The sequence below is a fragment of the Bos grunniens genome, chromosome 12 (genome assembly GCF_055505025.1).
Source record: "Bos grunniens cultivar Pamir isolate PY7600 chromosome 12, Bosgru_T2T1.0, whole genome shotgun sequence".
NCBI lineage: Eukaryota > Metazoa > Chordata > Mammalia > Artiodactyla > Bovidae > Bos > Bos grunniens.
This window is the reverse complement of record NC_141176.1, coordinates 66,349,687-66,366,042: the sequence shown is the minus strand read 5'-3', so window position 1 is coordinate 66,366,042 and position 16,356 is coordinate 66,349,687. Positions and strand designations below refer to the sequence as shown.

General features: G+C 37.5%; 1 protein-coding gene across 11 annotated transcripts in view; it reads right to left on the bottom strand.

The window, feature by feature from the left end:
- The window catches only part of GPC5 (glypican 5), a 1,583,243-nt gene that overhangs the window by 1,251,135 nt on the left and 315,752 nt on the right, over positions 1 to 16,356 (bottom strand). The gene's annotated exons all lie outside the window — the stretch shown is intronic.

Below are 16,356 nucleotides of genomic sequence, written 5' to 3'. Positions count from 1 at the left end.
CTTCGCATGAGGTGGCCAAACTACTGGAGTTTCAGCTTTAGCATCATTCCTTCCAAAGAAATCCCAGGGCTGATCTCCTTCAGAATGGACTGGTTGGATCTCCTTGCAGTGCAAAGGACTCTCAAGAGTCTTCTCCAACACCACAGTTTAAAAGCACCAATTCTTCACCCCTCAGCCTTCTTCACAGTCCAACTCTCACATCCATACATGACCCAGATAATCACGATGGTGTGATCACTGACCTAGAGCCAGACATCCTGGAATGGGAAGTCAAGTGGGCCTTAGAAAGCATCACTATGAACAAAGCTAGTGGAGGTGATGGAATTCCAGTTGAGCTATTCCAAATCCTGAAAGATGATGCTGTGAAAGAGCTGCACTCAATATGCCAGCAAATTTGGAAAACTCAGCAGTGGCCACAAGACTGGAAAGGTCAGTTTTCATTCCAATCCCAAAGAAAGGCAATGCCAAAGAATGCTCAAACTACTGCACAATTGCACTCATCTCACACGCTAGTAAAGTAATGCTCAAAATTCTCCAAGCCAGGCTTCAGCAATATGTGAACCGTGAACACCCAGATGTTCAAGCTGGTTTTAGAAAAGGCAGAGGAACCAGAGATCAAATTGCCAACATCTGCTGGATCATGGAAAAAGCAAGAGAGTTCCAGAAAAGCATCTATTTCTGCTTTATTGACTATGCCAAAGCCTTTGACTGTGTGGATCACAAGAAACTGTGGAAAATTCTGAAAGAGATGGGAATACCAGACCACCTGATCTGCCTCTTGAGAAATTTGTATGCAGGTCAGGAAGCAACAGTTAGAACTGGACATGGAACAACAGACTGGTTCCCAATAGGAAAAGGAGTACATCAAGGCTGTATATTGTCACCCGGTTTATTTAACTTATATGCAGAGTACATCATGAGAAACGCTGGACTGGAAGAAACACAAGCTGGAATCAAGATTGCCGGGAGAAATATCAATACCTCAGATATACAGATGACACCACCCTTATGGCAGAAAGTAAAGAGGAACTTAAAAGCCTCTTGATGAAAGTGAAAGTGGAGAGTGAAAAAGTTGGCTTAAAGCTCAACATTCAGAAAATGAAGATCATGGCATCCGGTCCCACCACTTCATGGGAAATAGATGGGGAAACAGTGGAAACAGTGGCAAACTTTATTTTTGGGGGCTCCAAAATCACTGCAGATGGTGACTGCAGCCATGAAATTAAAAGACGCTTACTCCTTGAAAGGAAAGTTATGACCAAACTAGATAGCGTATTCAAAAACAGAGACATTACTTTGCCAACAAAGGTTCATCTAGTCAAGGCTATGGTTTTTCCTGTGGTCATGTATGGATGTGTGAGTTGGACAGTGAAGAAGGCTGAGCACCGAAGAATTGATCCTTTTGAACTGTGGTGTTGGAGAAGACTCTTGAGAGTCCCTTGGACTGCAAGGAGATCCAACCAGTCCACTCTGAAGGAGATCAGCCCTGGGATTTCTTTGGAAGGAATGATGCTAAAGCTGAAACTCCAGTACTTTGGCTACCTCATGTGAAGAGTTGACTCATTGGAAAAGACTCTGATGCTGGGAGGGATTGGGGGCAAGAGGAGAAGGGGACGACAGAGGATGAGATGGCTGGATGGCATCACTGACTCGATGGATGTGAATCTCAGTGAACTCTAGGAGTTGGTGATGGACAGGGAGGCCTGGTGTGCTGCGATTCATGAGGTCTCAAGGAGTCGGACACGACTCAGCGACTGATCTGATCTGATCATTTCACTTTCTCAGCCCCAGAACATCACATAAAAAATCAATTCACATCTATTGATACAGCTTAAAAATTCATTATCTACGATGCTTACATAATCCTCCTTAGTGTGGCTGTATCCTAATTTATTCCACAGTCTTCAAATGAGGGATATTTGTTGTGGTTGTGGTTAGAAGTCACTGAAAATATACACAACTATGTCTTTGAATACTCTTAGTACTTTTATTTCAATACAATAGTGTCTCTAGAAATTTAACATCTATTAAAAAAACAAATCTCCAGGATAACCAAGGACAGATAGTGAGCTGCCTGTGAGAGAATAGGATTGAAAGATGTTTGGGAGTCAGACACACAGCATTTTCATGGTTGTATTGTCAAGTCTACCACTGAAGGGCTTTAAATCTGGGGGAAAAAAAAAGTTATGGGTGAGTTTTCCAAATGTTATGCCAATCTGCTATTGATGAGATAGGTAGTTGGGACATAGAGAAACTGGGTAAGATTAAGGCAACATTTCATGCAGAGATAGGCACAATAAAGGACAGAAATGTTATGGACCTAACAGAAGCAGAAGATATTAAGAAGAGCTGGCAAGAATACACAGAACTATACAAACAAGATCTTAATGACCCACATAACCACAATGGTGTGATCACCCAACTAGAGCAAGACATCCCAGAGTGTGAAGTCAAATGAGCCTTAGGAATCATCACTGCAAACAAAGCTAGTGGAGATTATGGATTTCCAGCTGAGCTATTTCAAGTCTTAAAAGATGATGCCGTGAAAGTGCTGCTCTCAATATGCCAGCAAATTTGGAAAACTCAGCAGTGGCCATAAGACTGGAAAAGGTTAATTTTCCATTCCAATCCCAAAGAAGAGCAATGCCAGTGAAAGTGAAAGTCACTCAGTTGTGTCCATGGAATACTCTAGGCCAGAATACTGGAGTGGGTATAGCTGTTCCCTTCTCCAGGGGATCTTCCCAACCCAGGAATCGAACTGGGCTCTCCTGCATTGCAGGCAGATTCTTTACCAACTGAGCTATCAGGGAAGCCATTGGGAAGTAAAGAATGTGGTTCTTCCGCAGCCTGACCATCCACAGACAAGCCTTATAACAGAGGGATGTCAGCTGTTTCCTAATGTGTTTTATCCAGGACAAGTCTTACCATATTCAGAGACAAAAGACACTCCTGCCTTGAGAAACAAATATTAAGATTAGTGAAAAAAAATCATATTATTACAAGATGGGTAAATAGAAATAAAAATGAAACACATGCATTCATTTTAACCTATAAGCAAGAGGGATTTTAAAAATAAAATTAAACAAATAAAACAAAATTCATTTTATGTTTATGAAGAATTTGAAATAAGTTAGAGAACTTGACATGTGATGATTCTTAGGTTTCTAGGTGGATATATGGAGGAGACAAGATGATGAGTTCAGTTCTTGATTCATGGGTTTTGAATAGTTAGTTTGGGGACACTTTAAGGAAAAGTATCAAGTATAAAATTGGATACATAGGTCTGGTGCTCAAAGATTGTCTTGGATATATACAAATAAGGTGGTAATTTAACCCAAGAAATAATTTAACTCTAGAAATAATTTCTAGTTGGTTGATGTGCCAAGCGTCTCCAAAGTGACAGCAGGGATAAACAGCTTCTTATGTGTCAGAAACCTGAAATCATCAGTGGTAGAGAAGGTGAGGTTAAAGAAAGGGAGAAAAGACATTACTGTTAATTACACTTCTTTTTTATATTGGAGACTGCAGCAAGTGGTGAAAAGGTAAAACAATGAAAAGAAAATACAGGTACTTTCATTACCCAGCCATGTCTGATGATTCAGACATTAAAGGAAGCATTTTAAAGGTGTGGGTGCTGCTCTCTTATTTATTTCAAATTCTTCATAAACATAAAATTAATTTTGCCTTATTTTAAAAATCCCTCTTGCTTGTAGGTTAAAATGAATGCATGTGTTTTATTTTTATTTCTATTTGCCCATCTTGTAATAGTATGTTTTTTCCCCCACTAATATTAATATTTGTTTCTCAAGGCAGGAGTGTCCTTTGTCTTTGAACACAGTAAGACTTGTCCTGGATGAAACACATTAGGAAACAGCTGACATTCTTCTGTTCTGAGGCTAGTCAGCAGATGGGTCAGGCTATGGAAAAACCAACAGCAAAAGAGAGGAGGCCAAACAGTGGGGTGAAAGGATTCTACGCATTAGCTTCTGGGCTGGGACTCAACAGTGGGACTTTTGTATGTCCCAGTGCAGAAATAAGGACTCGCGATTGAGGACATTGATGATCGTGATGTGTATTTTAATCTCAAAAAAAATTATTTGCTGATAAATAAGTATTGAAAATATCACATTCTATTGGCCTATTATGAATTTTTAATATATCTATGAAGCATTCATATCTATATCAGGTTAGTGAGGGAACTCCAATCTGTCCCAACAATACATATTTTTAAACCAGAAGTATTTCACTGCTTTTGGCATATGCCCTGAACTGGAGAATTCATCCTAGTAGCCCTTGTGAATATTATAACTCTCAATATAGAGATATAAAGGATTGAATAAAAATAGTGAAAAGCAAGAAGAATGGCATACATAGTTAACTCAGATCTGTTTACTCTCATCTCTCCATGGGCATAAATCAATTTTAGAAGGTCAAGAGAATTTTTAGTGTACCATTTTCACCTTGCTACACCTGGAAAAATACAATTCAAGCAAATTAATATAGGGTTTTCAAAGGAAATAATTTTACAGACAATGTTGCCAGAGCCCACAGTGAATTTTAGGGTGACTTAGCCCTTCTGTGATGTGAGGGGATAAATCTGAGTGTCACATCTGCCAATAGTTTAGCTCTAAATTTAAAACTGTCTGGCCAGGTATTAGGCTATATTACCTTCAGCTCCACCCAGTGTAACTTACTGTGGCCAAAGCCCCAAATAAATCATTAAACTTACCTCTGAGCAGCATTTTCTAAAGTGTTTTTAGCAGAAAATCCATATTTGTCCAGATAAATATAGCATCTTGGTTAGATATATATTGGAAATGCTCTCCTTAATATAGTTAATGACTATTCTTAAATTGTAGGATTTATTAGAGCCTTTGATGCACTAATATGCAGGATGATGACCCACAATGATCTCTAGGAGATAAATATTTTATATAACTTTTCTCCACCCACACTTAAGATCATACAACACTTTTTGAAACAATGTCTACTGCTAATACCTAAAAGAACATGAGTGAACAGCAGAACACAGTTTTTAAAGCTTCCTTATATGGACCACGAGGGATTCAGTAAACCACAAATAGGTCTAAAGGACACGTGGGTTGACAGTCTGTCTCAGTTCTGCTGCAGCTCCCCAAGCAGCTCCGACTATCCACCCGTGAAATGGAAATGCCCTAATGCCTGATGTTTGCCTTCCTGGACTGAGGACTGCAAGGTGGAGGGCATGGTATAGGACCACTCACCAAACTATGGAACTTACTTGCATGTCTATCAAGATTTTATTTTAATGTTTATTATTTTTGCTTTGCCTTTATTTCTAGTAAGTTGATAAATGGGGTTTTTTGACTGGGCTTAAGATAAACACAGATATAATGTTAATAATGCCAGAGTATTTATCCACATAAAAGTTTAATGAAAGTGTTTTGTGCATTCATTAAAGAATCATAGATTATCACAATTGTCTTGCTGTGCTCTCATGGGAGATATGAAATGTTAGTAATTTAGGATTCACTGAAAAATTATAAATGCTTAAAATTAAATCTAATTCAGGGCATTAGTCAAGAAGTTTGTTCTGTGGAGTCTGGAGGTCATTTCAGGTTACTGAAAACTTCCAGACACTTTAATAAGCACTGAGGATAGAGAGATGAAAAAGACCCAGTGTATTCTCTGGTGAGGTGGTCAGAGTAGAAGAATAATCCGGTCCACGTGGGGTTGAGGGGAAAGGGTGATGTACTTGGAGGAGCTTCCAGTTTTGCTGGTGAAGTGGTCAGAGTGAAATAGTAATCCAGTCCATGCAGGTTGAGGGGAAAGGGTGATGTAGTTTAATCAGGAACATGGATGCAAGGAGGGCAGGTCAGGGGACAAGGGATAAGATTGATGAAGGAAGAATGGTGGTATCAAGACCCAGGAGACCTTGTACACCATGCTGAAGAGTCTGGACACAAAGAAAGTCAAGGTGGAGCAGACAGGTCAACTGGGAGACAATTCCAACAGTCCAGGCAATGCAGCAGAAAGGCCAGATTTACCACTGAACAACAGGTGTTCATCAAAGAACTCATGTGTCCATCAACACTTGGACTCTAGAGATACTGTGATGAACACAACAGCTAGTCTCTGCCCTCTGGGCACATACAACTCAATGTAAAATATGTGAATAATTAAATAACTGCATGTATGCAAAAAGCTATACAGTTCATGGAAATCTCCAGGCCAGAATACTGGAGTGGGTAGCTTTTCCCTTCTCCAGGGGATCTTCCCAACCCAGGGATCGATCCCCAGTTTCCTGCACTGCAGACAGATTCTTTACCAGCTGAGCCACCAGTGAAGCCTAAGAATACTGGAGTAGGTAGCCTATGCCTTCTGCAGCAGATCTTCCCAACCCAGGAATCGAACCGGGGTCTCCTGCATTGCAGGCAGATTCTTTACCAACTGAGCTATGAGGGAAGCCCAATGTAAAGTATGTGAATAATTAAATAACTGCATGCATGCAAAAAGCTGTAAAGGAAAATTTAATGGTGTTACTAAAACATAATACAGAGTCACCTAACCTTTTCTACAGAGGCCAGAGAACACCTCCCAGGGTTAGCAGGATCTAAGATGAGACAAAAATGAGCAGCAGCCCTGGCATCAGTAGATAAACGTGTTGGGGAGCATGGTTGGGAAATAGCCTACTTCCAGAAAAAAAATGTAACTGACAAGAGTCAAGGGAGAAGACTGTATGCTAAAAAAATCAGAGAGCTCCAGCATGGCTAGAGCGAAGAAGGGTTAAACGTGGTTCGAGATGAGGGTAAAGTGATGGTAAAGGGCAGATATGCAAAGCATTAAAGGTCAATATAAAGGCTTTTAGATTCTATTCTAAGGTTGAAAGGAAGCCACCAAAAGATTTTATGTATAATATAGTTTACATTTGGAAACAGTATCCTGACTTTTGTCTAGAGGATAGAGTTGAGATGCTAACATGGTTATGGAAAAATTAGTTAGTTCATTGTAAGCTCTAACAAGGCAGCTGCAGGCGCAGTTGGCATAAACTCAGTGTCCAGCTGTATCTGGTACACTGAAAGCACTTAACATATATTTGTTGCATGTTTAGATAAATGAATGAGATTATCTCTTATTTATGCCAATTTTTATCCAACCCCATATTTTCTTGAATGACAAAAAGTGTTTTTCAAGGTAAAGTTTTTTGTTTTTGGGAAACATCTTCACTGTAAGGGCAGATATTTTCGTTTTCTCTGAATGACCTTGAGGCATTAATTTTAAAATGTCTAGAAATATTTTTAGTGTGTCATTTTGATGACAAATGAAAAGGCACATTGCTCCTCTGAGTTCCCATAGTCTCAAGAAGCATAGGCCAATAAAAAGAACAAACATATAAATGGAAATTATTCACTGGAATATACTAGTTCGCAATTTGTATGAGTCAATTTTCAAAATTATACATTATAACTTTTTATAACAGCTTTATTGTTATATAATTCATGTACCATAAAATATACTCTTTTGAAATGTGCAACTCAGTGAATTTTACTGTGTTAACAGAGATGTGCAACTATCACTTCTATTTAATTTTACAATATTTTTATCTCTCCCCTGAAAAAAATCCTATACACATTAGCAGTAATTCCTTGTTCTTTCATCCCCTCTCCAATCCCTGGTAGTCACTAATCTATTGTCTATCTCAGTGATTTTGCTATTCTAAATATTTCATATAACTGCTGCTGCTGCTCCTATGTCGCTTCAGCTGTGTCTGACTCTGTGCGACCCCATGGACTGCAGCCTACCAGGCTGATGACTTGTATAGTCAGAATGGAGGTTGTGTGCTTAAAACTTTGCATTTCTGTGCATGGAAATACAAAGAATTGCCCTTCCTGGGGGGAAATATAAAATTACTGAGAAGTTTTGCTACTTTGAAAAGACTCTGGATACGTTAAATAAACCAGACTGGAAGCCAAACTTGAGAACTTACTACAAGACATGGGAAAGGTGAAGGCCATGGATAAAGAGCTGAAGCGCTACATTTCTTTACTTGGGCTTAAACCAGATACTTACAGAAAACACAAGAAGGAGAAAAATCTCAATGTTTACAAGTTCAGCTGATGGCTGACATAAGCAAGACTAAATTTTTTTTTAGGAAATGCATCAAAGTAAATGTAACAAGACTACAACCAAAACAGCCTTCAAAATCCATCAGAAGAATGGAGAACAGCTTCAGATAGCAGTAACAGGAACTTTGGAGGTAAATTCCAATCTTCAGAGAAGCATAAAGCTGTTTTGATAAGACTCAGAAATGGAAGGGAAGAATGGGTAAATATAATTTAGAAGCAAAGAAAAAAAAAGACTCATAAAACCTTGCCTTTGGAGTGAGTTCTTAATAATGACGAGAGTCTGATCAAGCCTCTAAGTGAACACTTGCTAGAGGTGAGTGATGGGGCTGCTGTGCTTGTGGAAAGAGAACATCAACTGTGGAAACCTGGAGCAGCACATTCCAAAGGCACGGAGAATGGAGACTTCTTAATTCATAAAGGCAAAAGACTGCTGACTTATGAGACTGATTTAATACTGGTTCACACTCTCAAAACCAGGCAGCAGATGTACACAAAATTACCTTCAGAATCTAAAGTTATCAGTGCACTTAAAAATGATCTGCATTCATTGCAAATCTCCAACCAAGAAAGCTTTGCTGCATTAAGAAAACACTCAGGTAGAAAGGGAGAGGCAAAAACTCCAACAGAAATAACACATCCTTGCTGAACTTCATCAAGGGAAAAAAAATTTTTCATGCAGTATTTAATTTAAAGAGAATTTATTCCATTTAATGCAGAGAAGTGTCCAATCCAGCTGAAAACATCAGTGCTACATATGAACAGCTATATACTCATAAAATTCAAGCAAAAGTTATTTCAGAAAAATCAAAAAGAATAGCTGGGTATTATTAAAACCCTTTTAAAAAAATTATTTATTAATTATTATTTTTTTTACTTTACAATATTGTATTGGTTTTGCCATACATCAACATGCATCTGCCACGGGTGTACACGTGTTCCCCATCCTGAACTCCCCTCCCACATCCCTCCCCATACCATCCCTCTGGGTCATCCCAGTGCACCAGCCCCAAGCTTCCTGTATCCTGCATCAAACCTGGACTGGCGACTGGGGAGAATGGCATTAAAACATGTATAATATCATATTAAAACCCTTTTATTTCAAGAAGTCACAAGCTTATTTTACAGGAAAAAAGAGTTCTGTTAGCTCAGAGAAAATAACGTAACAAAGCAGATGTATACATGATATAAAAACTGAGCAAGAAATCTTTAAATTTCTTCAGAACCTTTAATTCTGAAAATTATCCTTCCATTCCCAATTTCCTAAAAAAGCACGTTTGATAGGGGCCTGAGACTACAACCAGGAACCCTCCACACAACAGATCCCTGAGGAAGGAGAAGCATCTGGCTTTGATGGTTGGGAATGGAAAGGCCATGTCAGATATCTACCAGTTGTCAACCCCAGGCTCCCTCCAGTCTGGCCAACTTGATCCTGGCTCAGTAAGTCCTCCAGGAGATAAAGACAGAGCTGGATAGTTAAAATCATGATCTTAACAAGAAGGCATGTAAATAAATACTAAATAAAAAAGGGAGTCAAAAGGCTAGAAAGAAGGCAAGGAGTCAGAATAAAAGCCTTCACATAGCTGACAGCTAAGATGGCCAAGACTAGTCCCTATCTTCAACATATTCCATTCCACCATACCAGGCATGGCAACTGAAGATGCAGACAGTCATTCACCATAAGGGTGAACTGTCCAACAACTAGAGCTGTCCACAAACCTGATGGACAACTCTTCCTGGAGATCTTTGTCCAGATTTCCCTTTAAAGGACTTTAGGCCCTCATAAGACATTTAATAATTTTTTTTCTTTCTCAGGAAATTAAGTAGAAATAAAGAACTATGGTTATCAGTACTTAATCTTGAGTAATTCATACCACAATCTTTTTCAGAAAGGTAATAATCACAAGTTAATCATGCAACATTCTCAAAGTCTTATGAAATAGCTATCCTTAAACTATGCAAGTTTGATATTTAATGTGTTCCTAAAAGAAATGTAGACTTACTGTATATAAGGTACCTGAGTCTTGATTGCCCCTAATTACTGCCAATCATTTCAAGAGAGGTTATCAAAAGGCCAAAGTGACCACCCCTTCTCCCATGATTCACAAGTGCAGGGGCAAGTCTTCAAAAGGAGAAATATTCAGATCTAATCAGACATGTAAAGAAAATTCTTACCAGCGGAGGTTAAAATATTATGGAACTACCTCAGTATATCATAAAACTTGAGTAGAAAATCAATGGACAATAGAAATACCTTTTGACTTGCCTCTAGTGAAGGAAATAGCACTACACTCCAGTATTCTTGCCTGGAGAATTCCATGGGCAGAGGAGACCGGTGGGCTCTGGTCCGTGGGGTCCAAAGAGTCACAACTGAGCGACTAACACTTTGACTTGCCTCTAGTCAGAAAATTCTACCTTGTTCAACATTTGAAAAGAACTAAATGGGCTTAGCATTGCGAAGAAAACCCATTAATTATTGCTATATGCTTTTCTGCTACCAATTCTGTAATAGCAAGCTCCCTGTAACTATTTAGCATCCAGAATTAAGTGTCCAAAAACCTTTCAGAGATCTCTATATATTAATAGAATGATGAGTTGGACCAAATGACCTTCTCATGGTCTAATGAACCTTCCTTTTCTCCTTTCCTTTTCTGTTAACTTATAGATTTTTCTATTTCCAGTTAGCCCACCTTCACTGGATTCTGTCTGAGCTGCCTTTTACCCTAAAAACGTATATCTTCCCCTTTCAATTGCTTCTAATTTAATTCTTATGCCATTGCCTTTTCTCTTGTTAAGCTCCAGTCTTATTTCTCAAAAGAAACAACTCATTTGAACAATTAGAATAATTTGAACAATAATTTGAGAAATAGTAATTACAAGTTCAACATTAGGTCACCCCATTAGTTAAATAAAAATTAGGAAAAGGTAAACATGATATATTGTTGAAAACATCATCAGGATATACCAAATGACATTATGCTGGTATTTTCAATGAAGTCTTATCCAGCTACTCATAAATTTTATCCACAGGTAGCTTATTTTTAACCTATGGTCACAGCCCTTCATTCTCTGGTAGCCAAATACAAGGGCTTCCCTGGTGGCTCAAGTGGTAAAGAATTAACCTGCAATGTAGGAGCTGTAGGTTCAATCCCCGGGTCAGGAAGATCCCTGGAAGGGGAAATGGCCCATTCCAGTATTCTTGCCTGGAGAATCCCATGGACAGAGGAATCTGGTGTGTGTGCTACAGTTCATGCATCACAGAGAGTCGGACATGACTGAATTGACTTAGCATGCATGCACACAGCCAAGTACAAAAATATACATGAATGAAAGCTCCTAAACAAAATTAACTTTGTTTCAGAAATAATGCCTTCTTGGCATTGTGTAGATTGTTGGAGGAGGTCATTGAGAGGATGTGACTGCTGGTTCACCCAAGAGCAGGACCAGGCAATCAGAGATTCCTCATCCATCTACTGCACCCTTGAAATATATGGGTCACCCACCATTCCCACACTAGGAGTGGTTTCAAGGACACAGCCTTGAGAGACTAATGTGTTGCCTTAACCTGGTTTGTCCCATAGTCTCTATTATGTAAAATTGAATATACATGATTTTTAAGAAAATATATACCACATTATTGAAGAAACAGAACAAAATTTAGTGTTTTACTATAAATAATCCAGGCAATTATTTTAATTTTATCTTCAATTTATATATAAAGATATCAATGAGATACCTAAAAACACATATCAACTTATTAGGCTTTCATTTTACAGATTCAGATAAATGTAGATGTGTAGAGAAGCAGTGATCAGATATCCCTTTTCTCAACAACATGGTTTAATTAGAGTGCATTAGTGTGCACAATGCAGACACTTAAACTCAATTTTGATAGGTTTTAGAACTGAAGTACGTAGCCATCCTGAAGTAATTGGGATGCAACCAGCTGAAACTGTATGAATGGTGCAAAGGTAAGAGACATGGAAAATTGGTTTTCTATTTAAAAATACAGAGTGGGACTTTTATTGTTAAAAATTATACTTTGGAACCCAGTTCAGGCTTAAAAGCACACTTTTTGTGGCAGCAATTCCCATGATGGTGACATAGGAGCCTCCTAGTTTCCCTAGGAAGGTCCCTCTTCCCAAAGAAACACAGAAATGTGCAACTACACACAGCTATTTTAGAAACTAGCTGAGTAACTATTATACATCAAGCAAATGAAAAAACACCCACATGGAAACAGGTAGCACAGGCTGACACACATACTTGCTATAAATTCCACACTCAACACAGTGCCAGACATTCTAGAGGGGTACCCTCAGCCCCCAGCTGTGGGGACACGGCATGCTGAAACTTACAAGATGCAGCAAAAGCAGGAAAGTTTATAGTGATGAACACCAATGTTCAAGAAAAAGAAAGAACTAAAATAAACAACCTAACTTTATACCTCAAGGAACCAGATAAGAACAAACTAAGCCCAATATTACCAGAAAGAAGGGAATAACAAAGATCAGAGCAGAAATAAACGAAATAGAGACCAGAAAAAAAAAACAAGAAAATACCAACAAAATTAAGAGCTAAGTTTTGAAAGAGTAGAAAAATGACTAATCTTTAGCTACTACTACTACTAAGTCACTTCAGTCGTTCCGACTCTGTACAACCCCATAGACGGCAGCCCACCAGGCTCCCCTGTCCCTGGGATTCTCCAGGCCAGAACACTGGAGTGGGTTGCCATTTCCTTCTCCAATGCATGAAAGTGAAAAGTGAAAGTGAAGTCGCTCAGTCAGTCGTGTCTGCTAGAATAATAAAAAAATGAGAGAAGACTAAAGTTAATGAAATTATAAATGAAAGAGGAGATATTACAACTGACACTACAGAAATACAAAAGACCATAGAGATTATTATGAAAAATTATAGGCCAACAAATTGGATAACCTGAAAGAAATGGATAAATTCCTAAAATTAAGATCCTACCAAGACCAAGACATGAAAAAATAGAAAACTTGAACAGCACCAATAATGAATAAGGAGATTTAATCAATAATTAAAAAGAAAAAAAAAAAACCTCTTATCAAAGCCCAGAACTAGATGGTTTCACTACTGAATTCTTTAAAATATTTAAAGAAGAATTTTATTTTGTCAACTGTATTTCAATAAAGCTGAAAAAAACCTTTTTATTTCGAAAATGGTATAGAATCAACATTCAGTTGAGTTTCTTGGTAACATTTATTCCATTTAGAAAATACTGTAACATTGAAATTAACCCAGATCCTGCATTTTTGTTTCTTTAATAAATTAAAGCATTTAATTATAGCAATAAATAATGTTCTAAATTTAATCAATAGCAAGTATATATATATTTTTATACTGTTTTTACTTACAGAATGAATACATGATTTCCTATCAAGTATCATGCAATCATTTAATCATTTCCTACCAAAAAAATCATTCAGCCATTTCCTCATAATGAAATTATTTTTATCAAGAATTAGCAATTAAAATCATCAATATTAAAACTCATTGTAGATTTCAAAATAATGCTTTCTAAAACTTTTAGGTTTTTCTTTTCATTCAGGAAAATCTTTACAATTATCTGCTTACATTAAATGCCCATTTAAAACATTTTTTGATTTGTATATCACAGTTTAAGAAAGAGGTGTTCACTTTAAAAGTATTTAAAACATCAGAGAAATCAATAATATATTTATAAAGAATATAACGTAATAATAATTAGTAGGCTTTAAACAGTTATCTTGGAGAAAACCTAAACTCATTTTAATCTCAAAAGAACCCTGTGATGTAGGCACAGTTATTATCCCATTTTACCAAAGAGAGCTTCCCTGGTGGCTCAGATGGTAAAGCATCTGCCTACAATGCGGGAGATCCGGCTTCAAACCCTGGGTCGGGAAGATCTGGAGAAGGAAATGGCAACCCACTCCAGTATCCTTGCCTGGAAAATCCCATGGACAGAGGAACCTGGTAGGCTATAGTCCATGGGGTCGCAAAGAGTCGGACACAACTGAGCGACTTCACTTTTTACCAAAGAGGAGACTCAAGAAAGATTAAACAATCAAGTTCCCAAACTCACAGCTAGTAAATGGTAGAACAGATGGGAAATGTACTCAGAGATTAGGACTTGTGCTTTTAATCTCCATACTTTGATGGTTCTCTGTTAATAGTTTATTAGATTTTTGTCTTAATCCCCAGACAATTACAAAATTAAAACATTCTCTTATAAGTTAGATTTTACTTCTTTAATGGTTTTATAAATAGAATATATTTATGATATCCTCAGGAAACCAATAATTTTTTTCCAGTTGAAATTCATCCAACAGAAGTAAGATGCATCAGGTACCCCTATGGATTTCTTAAAGTGGATGGATACAAGTATTTACTGAGGACAAGATTTGAAAGTACTAGATCTTAGAGATTGCTCTGGGAATGTGAGAAAGTCATTATTTTCTGGCTCACCAGTAATTTATTTTGAATTTATTAAATTCACTGATGTGTGAACTGGTTATCAAAACTTGATAAACAGCTTATAAATCACTTTGAAGTTGGCAGAAATAAATATTAATGAGTCAATTTTCAAGGAATTTAAAGTCAGTTTCTCCTTCTGTCACTGTAAGTTAAAGAATCTCAGTTGTTTTATTTGGAAAAGAATCTACAATTCATTAGTAATAACTGATGTTTTTCAAGATAGTTATAGGACCATTTATTATATGAAATAGAATTAATTGCTTAAAAGAAAAGAATGCTCTTTGAAAATCCACCAAGGAGTTTCCATAATACAAAAGTGTTGCTTTAAATGTATTTATAGAACACAAGTTTGATGATTCTATCCTTTAAGATAGTAAAGTAACCTGCTTCACCAAGGTTTGATCAGGATTGGCCCCAGAATTGGAAAAGAGAAAAGCAAATTTCTCGGGGACCAAGCAGCGGCCAATGTCAGAGCCATATCGTATGACACTTAAAACATCATTTCCTTCTTTATGCAGGATGAAACAGACTCAGGATTTGAAAACAGGTTGTGTTTGACTCTTCATGATCCCATGTTCTGTAGCACACCAGGCTCCTCTGTCCATGGAATTCTCCAGACAATAATACTGGAGTGGGTAGCCATTCCCTTCTCCAGGGGATCTTCCAACCCAGGGATCGAACCCAGGTCTCCTGAATTACGGGCAGATTCTTTACCATCTGAGCCACCAGGGAATTCTGAAAACATGTCTATCTAACTACAAATTTATGTTAGTTTAGCCTTTGAAATTGAAAAAAAATAATTAGATATATAATAATATACAATAATTTTCTACGTGGTAGATTTTAAGGGTACAAAAAGGCACTCCAAGGCTCCAAAAGACAAAATAAAAGGAATCTTAAAAATCTGTGTATCTATCTACCTATCTATCTATATATAAGAAAACTCTGGTCCCAAGAGGTTAGATGGCTTGTCCCAAATTAATAATTTAAATCTGGGCTTCATTTCAGATTTTCTATACTTGTTTTCCTTCTGGAGATACGCAATATCATAATTTTGATATTTTGTTTCCTAGACCTAAATGCTTATCCCTCATTAACTATGAAGTACATGAAATCTTCGAAGTCTTTTGAGTTGGCTTATTATATCTCTTGCAAAAGTTCTGGTACATGTATAATCTCCCTAAAGGGATGAGAGATTGCAAAACAACCAGGACAACTGTACATGGTTGGGAACATTATTGGCTGTGTAAGGATACCCAGGTGAGTGGACTGGGATGAGAGCTCAACTCCAGCTCACACTCTACCTGCAAGTCCCATCCACCTAAAGAGGGTAACCATTTCTAATTTGCGGGAAGGTACCATATTGGCTCATACGGTGCCAGGAGGACCTTGAAAGTTAGGAAGGAAGTGGGGTGTATATGCCTGGACATCAAGGTTTTCATATCCAATTTCTATTGGAAATTAATGAAAGGAACAGACTTACAAAGTCAATAATGAGAGCATTTATTAATTCAGTAAATAAGGGCTAGGGTGGGGAGATGTATTCTGTTATTGCGAAGGAGCATAATTTTATTTCAGGACAAAATATTTAGGATAAAGAGCAGCAGCATGTTCTACTTCACTGTATGGGATATGAGAACTATTACTAAAGGTGCCTGAGAATATTTCTATAGAATGTGAAAGAAATAGGAAACTCTTATGTTCTTTGATTTTATTGTTTTGCTTATTAAAGCCTTCTTGGAATAAAACACCATGATGCCATATACATCATGGT